At 53.8% G+C, this 18,215-nt stretch overlaps 1 protein-coding gene across 2 annotated transcripts in view; it reads left to right on the top strand.

Annotated features, from left to right (window-relative positions):
- The window catches only part of LINGO1 (leucine rich repeat and Ig domain containing 1), a 194,988-nt gene that overhangs the window by 152,868 nt on the left and 23,905 nt on the right, over positions 1-18,215 (top strand). The window contains exons 1-2 of one of the 2 annotated variants that reach the window (XM_037833343.1): positions 225-244; positions 12,965-13,125. The exons of the other annotated variant lie outside the window; for it this stretch is intronic. The gene's annotated coding sequence lies outside the window, so the exon portion shown is untranslated. Of the gene's footprint in view, positions 1-224; positions 245-12,964; positions 13,126-18,215 lie in introns of those variants that run through there. 2 annotated transcript variants of the gene reach the window in all.

Genomic DNA, 18,215 nt, shown 5'->3' with positions numbered 1-18,215 from the left:
GGACAGATAGACCCAGGTGTGAATTCAGCTCCATCCCTTCATACCTGCAGCACCTTGGGCAAATGAACCTCCTTAAGCCTTTTGTAAAACAGGGATGAGAGCACGTACCTTGCAGGTTTCATGTGGTGTGCACAAGCAGAGGGGCCAGAGATCTCAAGAAATGGCAGCTGCTGTTGGTGTGATCACTCAGGACGTGTTCCCAAGCCTGGTCTCGGTCCTGGAGGAGTGCCTGCCCTGAGCGGAGGTGTGGTGGGACCCAGCGTGGCCGTGTTCTGGGGAGGTGGTACTGCAGAGAAGAGCCATCCTGGCAGGGAAGAAGGGTGGGATGGCAGGAAGAAGGCTACTGGTGACCAGTAGGAGCTTGGGGTCTCTGGGCAGAACTAGACCTAGCCCATCCCAGGCTCGGGGCAGGCCCAGGCCCACCTGGGCAGCTCTGCAGATGACCTGCTCCCTCCAGGGAATCTCCACCTCTTCCCCTCACTGTTGTGTCTGGGGCAGCCAACCTTCTCCTAGGGAAGTTCTCCCCACACCCTTGGGAAAGGGGGCTTCCAAATGCAGAGGCTCGCTGTGACACCCGCTCCATCAGAACTCCCTTCATGTGTGGCCCTGGGGAAGCCCCTGCCCCCTGGACTGGCATTTTCACAGCTCTACATGGGCTTACCCACTGCTCTCCCTCCCTCCTGTAGAGGCTGAGATCCTCTGAAATGAGGGGGTCTAGAGAGAACAGAGGAGGAAAGTCTAGGAGGAGGAGAGGGGTGGTACAGAAAGTGGGGCTACCTCATCTCTGGGTGCTTGTGACAGTAGCAGAGACCAAGTATCGGGCCCTTCTCTGTGCCAGGCTCCTTACATCTCATTTCATTTTCTCAATAACAGGGGTGTGGCAATATTCCCATTTTACACCCAAGCAAACTGAGACTCAGAGAAGAATAGTAACTTGCCCAAGATCACTCAGCTAGAAGTAGCAGAGCCAGGATTAGCACCTAGGTCTCTTTCACTCTGGAGCCCTTTCCATGGCCTCTCCCAGCCTGTCTCCTCTGACCTCCTCCAGCCCTTACAGACTGAAGGCCCCAGCCTGGCATCTCAGGGCAATGTGTTCAGCAAGGAGTGGGAAATGAGGGAAATGGATGCCAAGCACCAAAACCCAGCCTCCAGCTGGCTGGGTCTGACCACACCCAGTCAACCTGGGGCAGGCACACGACCCCCAGCCTCGTGGTCTTGGCATCAGATGGATTGACACTGACTGTTAACTTTGCCAGTCACTCACTCTGGTTCCCCCCCTGCAATTTCCTGACCCTCTCTGAGCCTCCATTTGCTCATCTGGAATTCAGGGGATATAGTGGCACTATATCAGTCAGAATAGGCCAGGTTTTGCTGCAATCTCAGAGATTTAAAACAGGTCGAGTTCACTCCTCACTCCCATTACATATAGGGGTGGTCTGATCCTCCCTGTGACTCGGGACTCCAGGCTGCTAGAGCCGCCACAGTCTCTACATGTGCATCGTGATAGCTGCGACAGCAGAAAAGGGCCTGGCCAAGCACGGGCTGGTTCTTAAGCTTCCACTTGTGAGTGACACATGCTACTTCCACTAACATTTCATTTGCCAGAGCAAGTCACACGGACAGGCCTAACTTTTGAAGCAACAGAGAGGTGCAGTTCTCCACCACATGCCTGATCTCAGGAAGTCTGGGATACTAGTAACCGTTCCACAGGCACCAGCCACACAGGGATATGGTGGGCCTTCAATGAGCTAAAGGGCATGGGGACCCTCGCACACAGAAGGTACCTAATAAATGTCAGCTCTTTCCCCCTCCACTCCCAGTCCTGAGGAGATCCAACCTCCCCTTCCTTTCCTGGCCATTTCCCCCAGATGGATCATCAGGGCTGATGGACAATGCCTACCTTGAGGATGGAGACCCTCGCTTCTGGGACAGAGAGGCATGGCACCTTCCCCAGGGTACAGGGCACAGAGGCAGCTGAGCCAGGACTGGCAGACAGATGTCCTCACTCCAAGCTGAGTATCGCCCCAATGCCTCTTTTAACAAAGAAAAAAGCAGCAGATACCAGTAATACCTTGACTTTATTAAGGGCTTCATAAGACCCAGATCAAATTACATCTCCTGCAATCGAACAGTAAATTCAATTCCATTCAACAAATGTTCCATTAAACACAGAGAGGGCCCGGGGTTGGTCTGGGTGGCCCACCAGGCTGGGGACCCGCCTCTCACTCAGGAAAGTGCCCTCCTCTCTGGCTGGAGGCTGCAGGTCTGCCCTAGAGTCCCCAGGAGCACCTTTTGGTCCAAGACAAGTGATCCAGGCCTGGAGGGATGGAGCAGCAGGCAGGGACAGCAACTTAGGACTTGAGCCCACGTGGGTCCAGAGCAGCAGATTGGGCCCCAGGACACCTGGAGTCCAGAGTCACCTTGGCTTTGTGACTTTGGGTAAGTCTCTCTGTGCCTCAGTCTCCTCCAGTCAAGGGATTGACTTGGTCTCTATCCCCACCTCTGACATCATAGTTCTGAGAGCTCCTGTACCAACCAGCATTTCCCCCTCTCCAAAGTGAGGTGGCTAGAGCAGAAGAGAAGCAAAGAGGGCCTTTTCTATCCACCTGTCCCTCACCCCACACAAACTCATTGAGCCAAGCCTTCAAGGGCCAACCCTTCCCTCCCCTGCAGTAGCTCACCATCAGGGGAGGAGTTAGATAACCAAGCAGAAACAAGGTGTGTGGCAGAAACGCACTCCTGCTAGGAGGCTCATTGGATATCAGCCATGGCACAGGTTGTAGGTTGAGCCCCATTTCCTGACCTCTCCCCCACTAGTCTTGCCATTGACCACCACTGGGACTGAGAATCCAGGAGGACTCCCTGGTGAAGGAGGAATCAGAGCCGGACCCTGAACCACTTAGCTGGGCAGCAAAGAGGAAGTAGGTTCCAAGTGGAGAACAGCAGGAGCAAAGGAATGGGGTACGTCTGAAGTGGGAGTGAGTGACAGACATCACCAGGGGGATATATTGACATGAGGAAACGTGATTTCCGTGTTGTAGCAATACACACACACACACACACACACACACACACACATGCACACACACTCCTTTTCCAGCTGCAGCCGCAGATGAGAAAGGTTAGGGTTGTTCAGAAAGATGGAAGATCTGCCAGCCAAGATTTCACAGTGCAGAGAAGGAATGCTACCGGAAGGCTCAGAGAGGCTTCTGAGTCCCCAGGGACTCTACCCAGTGAATCAATAGTAGCAACAAGAATAGCAGTAACTCTTTGGGGAACTTAACCATCAATGAAGCACTTTGGTGTCCATTGTCTTAGTCGAGCCTCACCAGCCCTGGGAAGGATGCTGTGTTCCACTGATTGCCTCATTCACAGAGAAGGCAAAAGCTTTGCCTGAAGTTGGTAGGTCCAAGACTTGAGCTCACACTCGGGTCTATCTGTGCCTGCCTTTCAGGAGTCATCTTCTTGATAGTGGATAGAGAACAGTTTGGGCATGAATGGGAAAGGGTGCTGGCTTTCCCATTCGGTAGCTTTCCTTCACTTCTCCAGAGTTTGAGGGGTATCCCAAGACCACCCTTGCTCAACCCTCAACCTAGAGACCCAAAGACTCCAAACCCTAAAACTCTAAACCCCAATTACTGCAGAGCCCCTTTCCCCTGAAATGAGCCTGGGGCAAAAACCAATTTATCAGGTGAAGGGATCAGCCACAGTGCTTCCCCCAAGTCTGGGATGTTTCCACTCCTTGCAGTTATTCACTGATCAAGGACTCTGGATTTTGCATTTGCTTGTTCTTGCTTTAAAGCTGTTTGGAGGAATTCTAACTGGGAGGCTAACACATACTTCAGAATTACTGCTTATTAATTTGGAGCATGACTGAAAGGAATTTAGACACCTGGGTACAATGTGGCACCTTCTTGGTAGAACTCAACCGTTACCAGTTGCTACTTTATACCAATTCAGTCTTTTGTCATCTGTCCTTAAGAAGGAAATATTACCACTTTTTCCAGATTTTGTTTGCCAAAAGCCCTGGGGGATGGCCTGGACCACTTGATGTTGAGTCCTTTGGCCTCCTGGGCCAGTAGCTTTATCATTTGCCATCTTTTTGTCATTTGCCATCTTTATATCAGTTTGGGTTCTTTAGCTGCTTAGCTAATTCAATATCAGCTGCCAATTATTGGAGAGAAGGTATTAACTGTCTCCTTAGAACTTCCACTTAGCTTTCTGAACACTATGCATTCAGTTCTCTGTCCTTCACTCATTTATTAAAAAAAAAAAAATTACCATCAGGCACTGGGGATACAGTGGTATAAAAGGCAGGGAGTGCACAGCTACCTTTCCACAAACGGAGAACTCTCTCTCTTCCACCCAAGTCAGTTTTCCATCAAAAGTGGCCTCAGTGTACTACCCACATGCATGAATCTACCATAGCTACCTTTTGTCAATCACAAAGAGATTTCCTTCACCAGATTCCTCTCCTCCTGTCCGCTGCCTTTGAACCCTACCACAGAGGCCGAATCCACTCTGGATTCAGCCTCAAAAATGTCTACTTGCCCTCTGTTAGTTAGCACAGTCTCAAGGGAAGCTTGGGAGAGCCCCCATGCTTGGACTCCACGCCATGCCCTCTCTTCTCTTGTCCACACCAGCACCCAGACCCTCCCATCCGCACCTTACCCCACCTCCCAGTTCTTATCCTAGCCTATGTGTTAGCCCATGCATGGCCTCTTCTCTCTGTGGCCACCCTGTAGGACTTCCTTGCTGACTTGGACATCCCTTCAGCCCCCTCCCCTCACTCTCCATTCAGTTCTGAGACTTCTCCATCTTCGAATGCAACTCCCAGCTCCGACCTGGCTGACCCCTCCTCTAGACCACTCCAGTCTGTCCACTTCCTGTCCTGGGTGGAGCTTCTGGAACTGGAAGGAACTGGGAGGCTGGACCCAGCCCCGGCCTCTGGTGCCTGAGGGACTGACTCACACTGCTCAGCACAGACAGACCTGCGGGGTCCAGGCCGCCCCCTGCCGGATGCTTAGGGTTGCCATGGTGATCCTCTGCCAGTCTTCCCCGCATGGAGACAATCGAAAAATAACAATGAGGACTGTTTTATTCTGTCCCACCTGGGAGCCATTTAAGCCTCCCCATTCCTTTTGATGCATAATAATTTTTTTTTCACTTTTAAGATTATCCTGAAATCTCACTTCCTCCTCTTCCCCCTCACTTCAAACCTGTGTGGTGGAGACTCTGAAAGCCTCAGGGCTTAAAATCACTCACACACACACATGCATACACATACTGTGCACATGCTTACGCGCTGTGCCCCAGATATTGAATTGGATTCTCCGAGGCTTGTCAATCTACAGGAAGGCCCCGGGGACCAGAACTCCTTCACCTCTCATTGTACCTACTTTACAGTTTGCAAAGGACTTTACAGTTTGCAAATCCCTTTCACATCCAATCTCATGTGAGAACCACATGGATGGTATTATCACCCCTTCCACTTGAATGTGATGAGACTGAGGCTTGGGATTTTAGGAGAATTAACCATGGTTGCCTGGTGGCTGAGTGGGGCTGGAACTAAAGCTTCCTGGCACCCAGTTCCATTTTCCTGTAGCCAGCCCCCTGGAATGATAAGGTAAGGGCAGAAGGATCCCCAGCCCTCCATGCTCCCTTTTCTCCCCTTGGCGGGGCATAACTTGCCTAGCCATGAACAGTGTTGGACACTGTCGTTCCCAGGGGACACAGCCTGGGGGAGCCCTGCCTGGCCAGCTGGATTTCCAAAGCCCGGAATTGCCCTCTGGCTTCCCGGTTACAGCTGACCAAGCTCTCTACCCAGACCCTGTAGCCACAGTCCCCTGACCCTGCTTCTTTCTGCACCCTCTCCTCCCAGCTCAACATCCTTCTCTCCTTTCTGCATTTTGCCCCTGAGTCTTTGCTCTCCCTGTGCCTGGGTGGAGCCTGTCTTATTACTTCTCCGTTGTGACTTCCCAGAGCCTGCCATCTCTAATGGCAAGTCCCATATTACAGATTCACGTGATATTAACCTCAAACCTTACATTTATAATAAGCACACACATTGCTATTGACCACACACACATGCATTTCCATCAATGAGATACAGTTTTCATGAAGTCCCGTCTTAGCAAAGAATAGACATTTACATTGAACACAGGCATCATCACCTAACATGTTTAATTTGAATTCATGAACATTTACATAAGGCCACGTGTTAGTCTAGAACATTCCCATTTACATTGAACATGGGTGTTGCCATTAAAACACATTTACATTGAGCAGCCCAGAAGGGCCGGGTTTGCAGATAATGCTGATGGCCATGCTGTGTTACTCCTGTGACCAGTCCAAATGATCCTTCTCGGTTTGGAGGGTTGAGGGTCATTCTTTGGATGGGTCTTAAAGACAATTCCCTAAGTTTGGACTTGGGGTTACACAGTCAAGACCCATAGGAGCTCATGTAGAGCTGAGTGTCTCCCAGCTCTGTGGGGTGCTCTGGGGTGTGTTTACAGGATCCATGAGGCCACTGGGGCATATATCAGCAGGTTTGAGGTCTAGGCCTGGGTTCTCGTCTCCTGCCTCTGGACCTCTGCTTAGCAGAGCCACAGGCAGCAGACTGGGTTCCCAGAGGAGGAGAGGCCTGCCTGAGGCTCCAGCCCTAGAAGACAGGGTGAGCAATGGGAGACCCTTGGGAATGGGGTAGGGGGTGGGTCAGCATAGTCCTTGGCAGTGGGGGAGGGGGTTGGGGCTTCAAACCAACTTCATTCATTTCTGCCCAGGGCTTGGCCTAGCCAATCTTCCTCTTCAACAGCAAGGGCCTCTGAAGCCCAGACAGGGTGAACACTTATCCCAAGTCACACAGCAGGTGAAAGGCTGAACCAGGCTTGGCTGGGACTTCTGACCCTTGACCACAGGAGTTGGGTTGGAGTCAGGATCCGGTTTGGTCATGGTGTGCTTAGAACTGCGGTTTAATGTCCTCTTAGCAATGCAATCAACATGGGGGTGGAGCTCAGCCTTGGACAGACACAGACCATGTGGGTTCAAATCTCAGCCCCACCACTTTCCAGCTGGCTGTAGGGGATGGGGAGGGGTGGCAGAGTGGGCATGTGCATATTTACATGGCTGGGCAGCCCAGCTCTACTGGTACAGCTGTGTGACTTTGGGCAAGTGGCCTCCCTTCTTTGAGCCTCAGTTATCCCCCTCTGTAAAATGGGGCCAGTAACGCCTCTGCCTCATAGGTTCTTATTGCATGTGCAATGCCCAACACAGAGCCTGCCTGACATGCAGTAAGTGCTCCTTGAATGATAGCTCTTAAGTTAATATTAATTTAGAATTATTTTGGTATCTGGGTGAACTTGGGCCTCAGTCTCCTCATCTGTAAAGTGGGATTAATGACAATACCGAGGGCCCCAGCTGCCCACACCTCGTGCCAAAGTCCTCCCCACTTATCCCCCAGCCCCTGGCTCTGATGGCCCTGTGTTTCCTAGTTGCCCCAGAACAGAACCAAGAGAGACAGAGAAAGGAAAAAGGCAAGGAAATAAATATCTCACCGTCCGTCTGTCAGTAAGCAATGATGGCGTCAGTTTTCATAGAGAAGGGGAATCTGCAAAGTAGTCAAAAAAATATTTCCCCCGTGACTCCAGCAGCCCAGCTGTTCTCTTTCAGGAAAAGTGCTGAGGGCTGGAAATAAAATAAAGGAACAATGATAGAAAGACACAAAGAAAGAAGAGAGGGAGAAGGAGGTAGGAAAGGGCAAAGCAGACAGGGAGGAGAAGGGTACAGGGCAAGGTAGCAGAGAGGTGCGAGGTTTTGATGGGGCCCTTCCTGGGCTGCCTGGAACAGCTTTCAGCATGCGGCCATCCACCCGGCACCTGTTCTGAGCTGCCCATTGCCTGCCCAGCCCTAGCTTCAGAGGCAGCCCTAATGAAAGAAGATGGCTCCGATCATTAGCATTATCATCGAATTTGTGAGTCCCCTTGCTCCACCTGTGGGAGGCCTTTGGGCCCATGGGCCTTTTAAAAATGCTGGCATCTCAGCAATGGGTTAAAAATGGCCTCCATGCTAGGGAGGAAGACCCAGGAGAGAAATTTCCAGGCTCCCATTATGCCTCTGATCTCATGCTGGGCAATTGTGGCCACTCAATGGGTCTTGCACAGCCCCACTCTGTCCAGCCTGCACACCCTTGCACCCTCTGTTCTCTCCTTCTAGAACATCCTCCTCATCTCTGCATGTCAGAATCCTACCCTCCTGCAGGGAGATCCCTGGATTCCCTCCCTCCTGTGGGCTTCATCTTCTTCCTTGCTGCTCTGATCACTACTCACCTCATGTGGGACCCACCCCTCCCCTGGCCTGGGCTCTGGCAGACAGGGACCTGGGCCCCCAGCTCCGGCTTCCTAGTGCATTGTCAGGGGCAGGACAGCCAGGCATAGCGGGGCCCGGTCTGAACTTCACGGGGCCTCGGGTTCTCAGCCAGCCACCCGCCCATCCCTAGAGTCTCATGAGTGAGGCCACGGGGGAAACCATCCCCCAGCTTCAGTGTCAGGGCCTGTAAACAGGCAGCCGGGCCAAAGGAGCTCCAAGTCCCCCCTAACCAGCCCAGAGCCCTCCCTGGCACCTCTGTACTCTCCAGTCTGAATGGAAACCGAGGTGCTGTCCCGGCTCTGCCACTTACTTGTTCTGTGACCTTGGACAAGTTACTGAACCTCTCTGTGCCTCTGTTTCCTCACCTGTCAGATGCGGATTCTAATAGAGCCTTCCTCACAGGGCTGATGAGAGAGTGAGACAAGTTAATGCCAAAGTTTACGGTACGGCTCTGCAAGTGTAAAGAGGAAATGCTCAATAAATGCTAGGCATTATTATTTTTCCCCAGGGGCTGTGGGGGGGGGGGGCTGCCTCCCTTCTGGATGCAGCTCAGAAGACCCTGCCCTCCCTGGCTGTCCACTAATAATCCCAGCTGAGTCCCTCACGACCATCAAAGCTCTCCCCTCTTCCTAGGGTGCTCCTGGGATGGAGAAGGAGCCTCAGAGGCCCAGTGGAGGAAATCTCTTACAGTGGAACTTCAGGCAGCCGGGATGGAGATGGGAGGGTAGGCAGAACCCCAGGCGGGGAGCAGGGAGAGTGTCTGGGGCAAGGGCTGCCCTCAGACCCTGCCCTACATTTGGAGTCATACTCTGCTACTTCTGCTCTGAGAGAGGGCTGGCCACCCTCTGGGCTGCCCTCCTGGAAGTGGGGAAACACCAGGCTTTTGCCCCACCTGCTTGTGGATTTATGACCTATATTTGGGGCACAGAGGAGAGAAGGAGAGCTCAGCCATCCTCTTGATGATTCGTGGGCACTGTGCTCTGAACCACAGCCCAATCCCCTCACCCCTTTCCTTTGTCCCCATCGTACCCCCGACTCAGCTCTCTCAGTCGCCTTGACAGTGGGGCACTGGGAAGTAGGACTCCTTGTGGGGTCAGAACCAGAGTGTGCCAGGTGTGTGCTAATCTTGAGTGCCCAGGTGGGCGGTCCTCTTGCATGCTGGGGGTGGGGGTGGGGTGGGGGGCTGTGTGCTTGAATGGGGTCCCTTCCACCTGCTTGCATGGATCACATACATTTCCTTGACACACAGCCTGATCACAGTCAGGAACAGTTGGTGCCTTTACTGCATATGGGCTGGTGGATGGAAATGTGGGGCAGGACTGTGGATGTGTTTGCCCCTTTGGAGGCTGTCTGCCCCCACTGCAGCCCATCAGGTTCATGCAGAAGCCCCCTTACCGCACCCTCTTTTGCCTCACCCCCCATTAGTCAGGTAGAATAGGCGGTGCCATGTCTACTTTGCAGATGGGGAAACTGAGACCAGCTCAAGCATTTGCTCATTTCCTGGCCTCACCCTAGGCTGCCAGCTAAGCTGAGGCCCTGATGAGGCCTCCTGGCTCCAGTCTGGGGTCTCACTGGACAGTGGAGGTGTCTGTGGGGCATTTGGGATCCTACACTCCTGGGCTGTCTCCTCCTCCACCCTGCAGTAAGGCTGGCTCATGCCCACCACAAGGGGAGAATTATCCGCAAGGTCTTTAACTTTGCTTCTGTTTATTCTTCTGCTCCCAAAGCTAACTGCTGGCTTAAGGAAAGGCCAGCAGCCCTTCTTAAGTAGGTCTGCAGCCATCTCTCCAGTGGGACTCATAAGACGTGTGCAGGATGCAAAGCGGGTGGCCAGTCGGAGGCAGCAGCCCCGCATCCAGCAGGGACCAAGTTGCCTGGGAATGGGAGGCTGAACAGAAGTAGCCGTGAGTTTGTTCTTGATGCTTCCCACACTTCAGACCCACACTTCAGACATGAGCTGGCATTGGTCTTTAGCCACGAGACGGGCACATACACCCCCTCTACCTTGAGCATGTTGGGTAAATGTGAAAATGTCCCCACTAGTTTTCGAGAGTGGACGTAAAGCTGGGCTCCAGTGGATTGAGAGGTCCTGCTGCTCGGGCTGGCTCATGGAAGAGAGGCAGTGACGAGCAGTGGGCCTCAGCACCCCACACACACATCTCCACTGTGTGTCCTGGGGCTCGGTCACCCCTCCCTGGCCTCACCTTCCTGGGCTGTGAGGTCTGAGGTCCTTGCAAACTGGCCAGCTGAGGCTCCCTTCTCCCAGCAACCATTTACTGAAGAGAGGATCCAGGGGGGCACGGACAAGCCAGTTCTGGAGGTGGAAGGGTTGACACAGGGGGCCTCCACAAGTCTGTGAGTCACTGGGAAATTTCCTGAGGGCACCCCAGGCCTCCCTCCCCACTCGCCTGATGAGCCGCCAGGACAAGGCAGGTATTTATGGCTGGTTTTCGCGCCCCAGCAGGTGGTGTGAAGACACTGCAGTCTGAGTGTGTGCGCCCATGTTTTGGTTCGAGTATGGGGGTCCTCCCACAGTCTGGGCCCTTCCAGATCTCTCTACGTTGGGCTGCTGAACCAAATAGAGAGGATCCCACCCGAGGACCCTCCATCCAGTCCCAAACCTCCGTGACCTCTGCTAGGCCCAGGCCTGGCTGCTGGCCCTGGCTCCGCCAGAGCAGGTCACCTCGCCTCTGAGCCCCCTGCTTTCTCGTCTGTGAAATAGGCATATGCTGCCTGAGGGATCGGGGGAGTCAGCCCCATGCTGTGTCCACTCCGCCAGCTCCAGGAGTGGTCGGGGTGGTCGGCAGGGCTCGGCCCACCCCAGGCCCAGCCCTGGGGCCAGTTCCTGCCATCTCGGGAGCCCAGGTGCTGGGTCCTATTTGCGCTCGCTGTGTCACTCACACCTCCACCAATGCCATCCTCATTCCCCGGGGAACGGAAGCACCCCAGGCAGGTGGTGGGCCCAGAAGGGGCAGGTGGAGGCTTTGGTCTGCCCAGAAACCAGGTTACCCCCTCACCCAGTTCAGACCACAGTGGTTGTGTCCCCCCAGAACAGCCAGGAAGCCCTGAATTGGCTTTTCTGAGTGTGGACTGCAGGGCCTTGAGAGGGAGGGAGTTGTGGAAAAGCCCTGCTCAGGACCCCAACTCACACACACACAGCAGAGATAACACACATACGTTTAACGCTGATACACAGATCTACAACACAACACAGTGGTATATTTTTTAATGACCACACCCACAAAACAGACACCACTGCACTGACCGAACTCATGGTAACAATGACCCACCCTTCTGGGGGGCTGCCGTGTGCCAAGCACTGGTCCCAGGGCTCTGAATGGATTGTCTCGTTTACTTCTCACACCCCTTTGGAGCAGGTGCTATAATTCAGGAAACGAAGGCAGACAGGTGAAAGGACTTGCCCAAGTGCCCTGCCCAGAAGGGGCCATATTCCAGAAGGTTCCCTCACACATCACACCCACCCATCCCCGTTTGCTGATATACTGCCCTGTTCCCCTTCCCCTCCCCGCTTCCTCGACTAGACAGAGATGAGGTTGGAGTGCAAGAAGCCTGGAGTCCTGCACCCGACTCTCAGGAAGGACACCCCTGTTTCCCTCCGCTCCCCATCCCCCATACCCAAAATCCCTCCCTCGGGCTCGCTGCCCCTAGGTCAGTGCTGTGGCTCCTCTCTGGGGAGTAAATGTAGCACTGTGGCTGGGCCACCTTCAGTAACCCTGCTACCCTGACGCCCAACTCCGAGGGAGTCTGTCAGACACTTGGCCCATAATTGGAGGGTCTGCATGGCCACAAATGGCGGAAAGGGGGTGACAGGCCCATGCAGCCCAGGGAGGGGCAGGTGCCTGGGCCTCAGCCTTCCAGAGACTCTGCAGCAGCTCTGAAGACCTGAGGCTCCTGGGCCTTCCTCCCACCCCCTCACCCCGTGTGCCTCCTCCCACGTGCCCCCCCACAGGCCTCGGGCCCCTCCGCCTAACCTGATCGTTGCTGGTGATTTTATCAATTTAGCAGCCTTTATCAAGGTTTGACCCACGGGGGTGGCCTCAGCCCCAGTTCCACCCTGGAGTCCTGCTCGCCCACCTGGTGCAGCCCAGGGAGCCTTCCTGCCCCCCAAGGAGGCCTGGTGAGGCTGCGTGTCATCTGGCCTGCCCAATGGCTGAGGTCTGGCCCTCCTTACTCTCCCCTGACCCTCTGTGAGAGAAGGAAAGTAAGCCAGAGAGAGAGAGCAAAGAGACAGAGACAGAGGGGGCAGATGCTGGAGGGGTCAGAGAGGAGCTGGAGCTGATCTCTGGGGACCATGAGGGGCTGTGGCCAGACCTCACCAGCCCACCCCTAAGAAGCACACCCTGCCCAGTTCTTTATAGAACCCTGCCTGCTACACTTTCTGCACATACCCCCTTTCCATACGGCACAGCCTTTGCAACCACAGACATGTTCTAGTCCCCCACCCCAAATATGATCTGTGTGACCCTGCGCAAAGCTGTCCCCTCTCTGCAGGGGAGGGTCCCAGGCTCCAGAGTAGGTACCAGTCCTCAAGGACACCTCCATCCCCTCTCTGACCACATCGCCTGGGCTGTCACTGCAGGCACACCCCAGCTGCCCCCACCCCGCTGGGCAGGTAATGGACGGGCCAGGGCCAAGGGGCTCAGAGGTCTCCGGCAGGAAGGAAGCTCCTGGAACACCGCACTGCAGCAGCTGTCAGAGTGTGTGACCCAGCCGTCACAACCCAGCGCGGCGGATGTGAGAGTAAGAGTGTCTCCCCTCTCCCCTGAGGCTGAGTCCAGCGGGTGTGGGGAGAGGCTGGAGGCCCTGGCTCCAGGCTTTTCAGTGCTGACTTGCCGCGTGGCCTCAGGCAGCCACCAGGCCTGTGTATCTGCAAAACCAGCTCAGGGGGACAGAGAAGGGCTGCACAAGACAAGGGGTGCTGAGCAGACCTCTGGGAGAGGAGGCCCAGCCCAAAGTGCAGCCAGTAAGAACTTTTGGAGTGCCCTTTCCTCTGGGAGAAGGAAAACTTGCAGATATAGTGTTCTAATGGGTATTTTAGGAAAGCCCAACTGGCAGGCCCCGGGCTGGACCTTAGCTGCATCCCCACCACAGGGACAGAGCCAGGCTCCAAGACCCTCCCACCATGGAGTCACTGGTGGGATGGAGGATGGATCTGGCCACCTCCCCAGGGCCTGGCTTGCCCCTTTGCTTGTGTGGCCCTTGGCAGAACTGAGCACACCACGAGCCCACAAGTGCCCACATTGGGTTGCCTGGCTGCACCTCCCCGAAGGAAATGTCTCAGAGACTGCAGACCCACCAGCCTGAGAGATGGTGGGGTTCCAAGCTCTTGGCCATTGAGGAGCTCAAATGCCAACATTCCCAGCTAGCCTTCCTTCTCCCCCCGCTCCCCATGAGGCCTCTCTCTGTTAGCAGCTTTGCCTCTGTTTTCCTTCAATGCTCCCCAGGGGTGAGGGTGCACTGTGTGTGGTGGAATCTGGAGTGGGCCAGGCCATGGCTACTCTGCCTCTCAGCTCTGGCAGCTGGACGCCTTCCCCCTCCTCAGCTGCCCTCTCTCTCTTCCCACTAATGTCCTGGGCTTAGGCCTTAATAGAGTGTAAACAGAGCCTGGAAGAGGGAAGCCTCATTAGGCTGGATCTAATTAGGAGCTCCTGTAAGTTGGGTGGATGTGGGAGACAGAGGGAGCAACCCATTCCTAAGGGCCTACTGTGCACCAGAATGCCACATACATAAGCTCCTAGGACCCTCCCTACAATCCTCCAAGGTTGGTATGACTATTCCCAGGTAATGTGACAGAAAATCAGCTCAGAGAGGGTCAGTAACTTGCCCAAGGTCACACAGCCAGTAGGTGGCTGCACTGTGATGGCATCCAGTGTGTCTGACCCCAGAGTCAGGTCTTCCCAGCACTCCAGCCAGCCTCAGCATATCAGGGTTCTTCAGGCTCCTGTTATATCCTTTGTCAGGGGTTTGTCTAGCTTCTGCTTGCACACCACAGTGACGGGGAGCTCACTGCTAGGTTTCTGAGCAGTTCTGACATAAAATATTCTTTGAATTTCTGGACCTCTTCTCTCTCCCAACACCCCCTGACTCCAGAGAGGGTCGAGATACTGGGGGAGTGGGGCCAGCCAGTCTCTCAGGCTTTCTCCAAACCCACCCTTCATCCATCTCCTTCTGTAATCAGGGAGGATGTGGGGGGAGCCAGTGCAATGCCATGCCACCGGCCACCCCTTCGTTAGTCTTAGCTAATAAGCTGTTTATGGGTGTGACATGACACCTGCTTTCTTCTTGATCACTTCAATAATTTATGGGCATATTAGTGGCCAGGCAGTTGCCCTGGGTCCCAGCCAGACGGGACGGGGCGATGCAGCTGGGTGCCTCTGCCGATATTTACTCTCTCCCAACATCAATTATTAAGGATCCCTCCTTCGTTTTGCACATAATTACATGCGCCGTTATGGTTAAACTCCCCTTCTCTTAATCCCTCTGGAGAGGGGCCCAGACCGCCCAACAGAATGGAGCTGGCATAGGGATGCAGCCAGCCAGAGAGCGAGGCAGGTGGCCACCCCACCGGGGCCAGGGCACAGTTTCAGAGAGAGACGGTGGTAGCGTCAGCCCCATACCCTCCTCTCAGCTGAGCTGGAACCACTGTGGCCCGCACTAGCCTTCCTCAGGCTGGCTGTTTCTCCCCACCCTCCCAGGGTTGGGCCTTTCTTTGCACCTGCTATTCTCTCTGCTGGGAGCAGCATCCCCCCACCGCCTGCACACCTGGCTGACTCCTACTCACCCTTTAGGTTTCAACTCAGCCATCACCACCTCCTGGATACCCATCCTGACTGCCTGGGGCCTGCTCTGTGTGTACAGCCCCCCCACACTTCCCTAACCTCAGCCTGGATCACACCAGGGAGAGTCTTACCCACTAGTTCCTGGGCTCTTTGTGGCACAGAGAGGGCTGCAGTGAATGTTTGTTGAGTGAATGAATGAATGGATGGATGGGCAGATGGATGGAGGGATCCCTCCACCAGTGATTCCACTCAAGGAAGGCTGTCCTGATCACTCCAGCCACCCACATCCCTGTCCCCTTCCAACTCCTCCAGACCCTCCTGGCCTTGGCTGGGTGCCCCCAGTGGGTGGCAGGGCCTGAGCCCCCCCCCCATCTGTGTCCCCCACACCAAGCAGAGAGCATGTCAGGATGGAGGGAGGGCAATCCCTGTTCTGCTGTGTGGCCCAGGGAAGTTGCTCACCCTCCCTGACCCTGTTTCCTCATTGGCTTACTGGGAATCGTAATAAGAATGGTCCTTACTTTACAGGTTGTGGTTGAGGCTTATGTGAGAGAATTTATAAAAGAACCTAATTCAGGGTTTAGCATATTATAGATGCTCACATAATATCCCTTAACCTCAATGGTTGTCTGTCTGTGATCCAAGTCCAGTATAATCAAACCAAACTGAACTGTGTTGAATCAAACCATCTTATTCGCACCTTCCTTTGTCCACACTTCCTCATTTTTAATCTCTCCTGCAATGCAGTGGGTACCAGGCTTGGCTCATAGGAGGCTCTGCAAATATTCCAGGTTGGTTAATCGAGACTGTCCCAGCATCTCAATCCACACCAATATAGGAGGAGGAGGGGGTCTCTCCTTTGGCATAGAAAAACAGACTGAGACCAAGGAGGCAGTGGGGCCTCCCCCGGGTCACGCAGCAGGTCAGGAGTCAAGCCCTGGCCTCTTGCTGGCCCAGGAATATCTCCTTAGAAGCCCTTGCCTCGGTTTCTCATCTGTAAAAGGAGATGATAATAGAATGAACTCCATTGTTGAGATTATTAAATGAGTTGCTACATGTAACTCACTTAGACCCATTCCTGCTGGTGAACATTCCAGAAAGTGGGGTTCGGGGTACACCTGACTCTGCCACTTCTCCTTCCTCTCTCCCCAGAGGTAACACCCTCTGGAATTGCTGTTGGTTGTTCTCATGCATGTTTTATACTTTTCCTATATATGTAAATAGCCACACACAGTTTATAGGTTTTTTGGCCTGTTTTTAAACCTCATATATGGCATTATCTTGTATGCATCTTGTCTTTTCTCATGCAACATTCTGTTAGCGAAGTCCTCTGCGCTGCGTGCATCTCCAGCTTGTCCTCTGTTGGTTGTGGTGGAGTGTTCCGCTGTAGGATTATACCACGTTCTGTTTAGCCCTCGTCCCACAAAGGGCATCTAGGGCATCTCCAGCTCTTCACTGTTACAAACCATGCCACATTCCTGCACTGTCTCCAGATATGCACATTTCTCCAGCATGCATACCCAGGAGGGGAATGGTTGGGTCACAGAGTCTGTCTTTTCCAGCTTTACCGGACAAGCCCATGTTGCTGTCTGAGGTGGCCGGAGCACCCCTCATCCCAGCCAGCAGCAGACATTGGGCTTGCCTTATCTCAACTGTTACCCCATTTTACAGACAGGATATGAATTAGTTACCTATTGCTTCATGGCAAATCACCCTGAAACTTGGTAACTTAAAACAATAAGACTCGACTTGGGAGGATCTGCTTGCAAGCTCACTCAAGTGGCTACGGGCAGGACTCAGGGCCTTGTGGGCTGTTGGCCTGAGATATCTGTTTCTTTCCTTGTCCTCTCCATAGGGCAGTTCCCAATGTGGCAACTGGCCTCCCTCATAGCAATCAAGAGAGCAAGAGAGGGTACTCAAGATGGAAGCCACCGTCTTTCTATAAACTAATTTTGGAACTGACATCCCATCATTTCTGCCACATTCTATTCATTAGAAGCGAGTCAACTAGTCCAGTCCATACTCCAGGAGAGGGGACTGACCTAAGGGGGTGAATACCAGGAGGTGGGGATCACTGGGAAACAACTTAGAGGTTGCCTATCACAGGGCAACTGAGGCTCAGAGAAGTGAAATGACTTGCCCAGGGTCAACAAGCAGAGAGACAGAGCCAGGACTGGAACTCAGGACGGCTTGGCTTGGAAGCTGGACACCTTCTGAGCTGCCACACTGCCTTTGACTTAACTTAATAACAGGTTCTGACTTAAGTTAATAAACAACTCTCTTGCACAACAGAACTCAAGACAAGTGCTTAATGAATGGATTTGCTAATAGCGCTGCCTGTTGGCACACATTAGTTCAAGTTCCCCCTGACGTGATCCGTGGGGACAGCTGAGCCCAGACTCTTGGGAAGAGCCTCTCTGCCAAGCCCAGAGCCCAGATTCCGAGAGCCAGGAGTGCTCTCTTTATGCAAACATTCTATTTGATTTCTTTGTTTTTGCTCCCAACTTAATTTTGGAGGCGTTTTCCTTTATTTTTTTAATGGAGTGCGCACTTCCCTGTCTTCTTAGGGAAAGCTGTGTCTCGTGACTCGAGGTCAGGAACATCAGGTTTTCCCCTGGAGGGAGTGTGGGGTGGGCAGGGCTGACTGGCCCCAGAGGAGTACCCTGCTTCTAAGTCACTGGGGCCCCGCTGCTACTGAGCTGGGCTGTGAGGCAAGGCCAAGTAAGGAACCCCCCAGGGACTTACTTCTCTGCCAGGGCTTCTGCCTTGGCTTCTCCAAGGGCCTCTCAGCCTTCCCCCTGGTTCTCAGTGGGATTACAAATAGAGGAGGCAACTGACTACGTTGCTTCTAGATAAATGAGGTGCCATTGATGCTGGGACATCTTGGATGGAGGAGTGGGTGACCAATGCCCCAAGGAAGGGAAGGAAGAGTTGAGGATTCAAAAGTATCCCTGCCCTCATGCCCTGGTTCCCTCCTCCAGGGCAGTCAACTGCTGCTTCTCGATGAATTGATTTCAGTTGGGCTGAATTGGCACTCATCGGACCCTCTGGATC

This window comes from Choloepus didactylus, chromosome 4 (genome assembly GCF_015220235.1).
Source record: "Choloepus didactylus isolate mChoDid1 chromosome 4, mChoDid1.pri, whole genome shotgun sequence".
Taxonomy (NCBI): Eukaryota; Metazoa; Chordata; class Mammalia; order Pilosa; family Megalonychidae; genus Choloepus; species Choloepus didactylus.
This window is presented reverse-complemented; position numbering and strand designations above follow the sequence as displayed.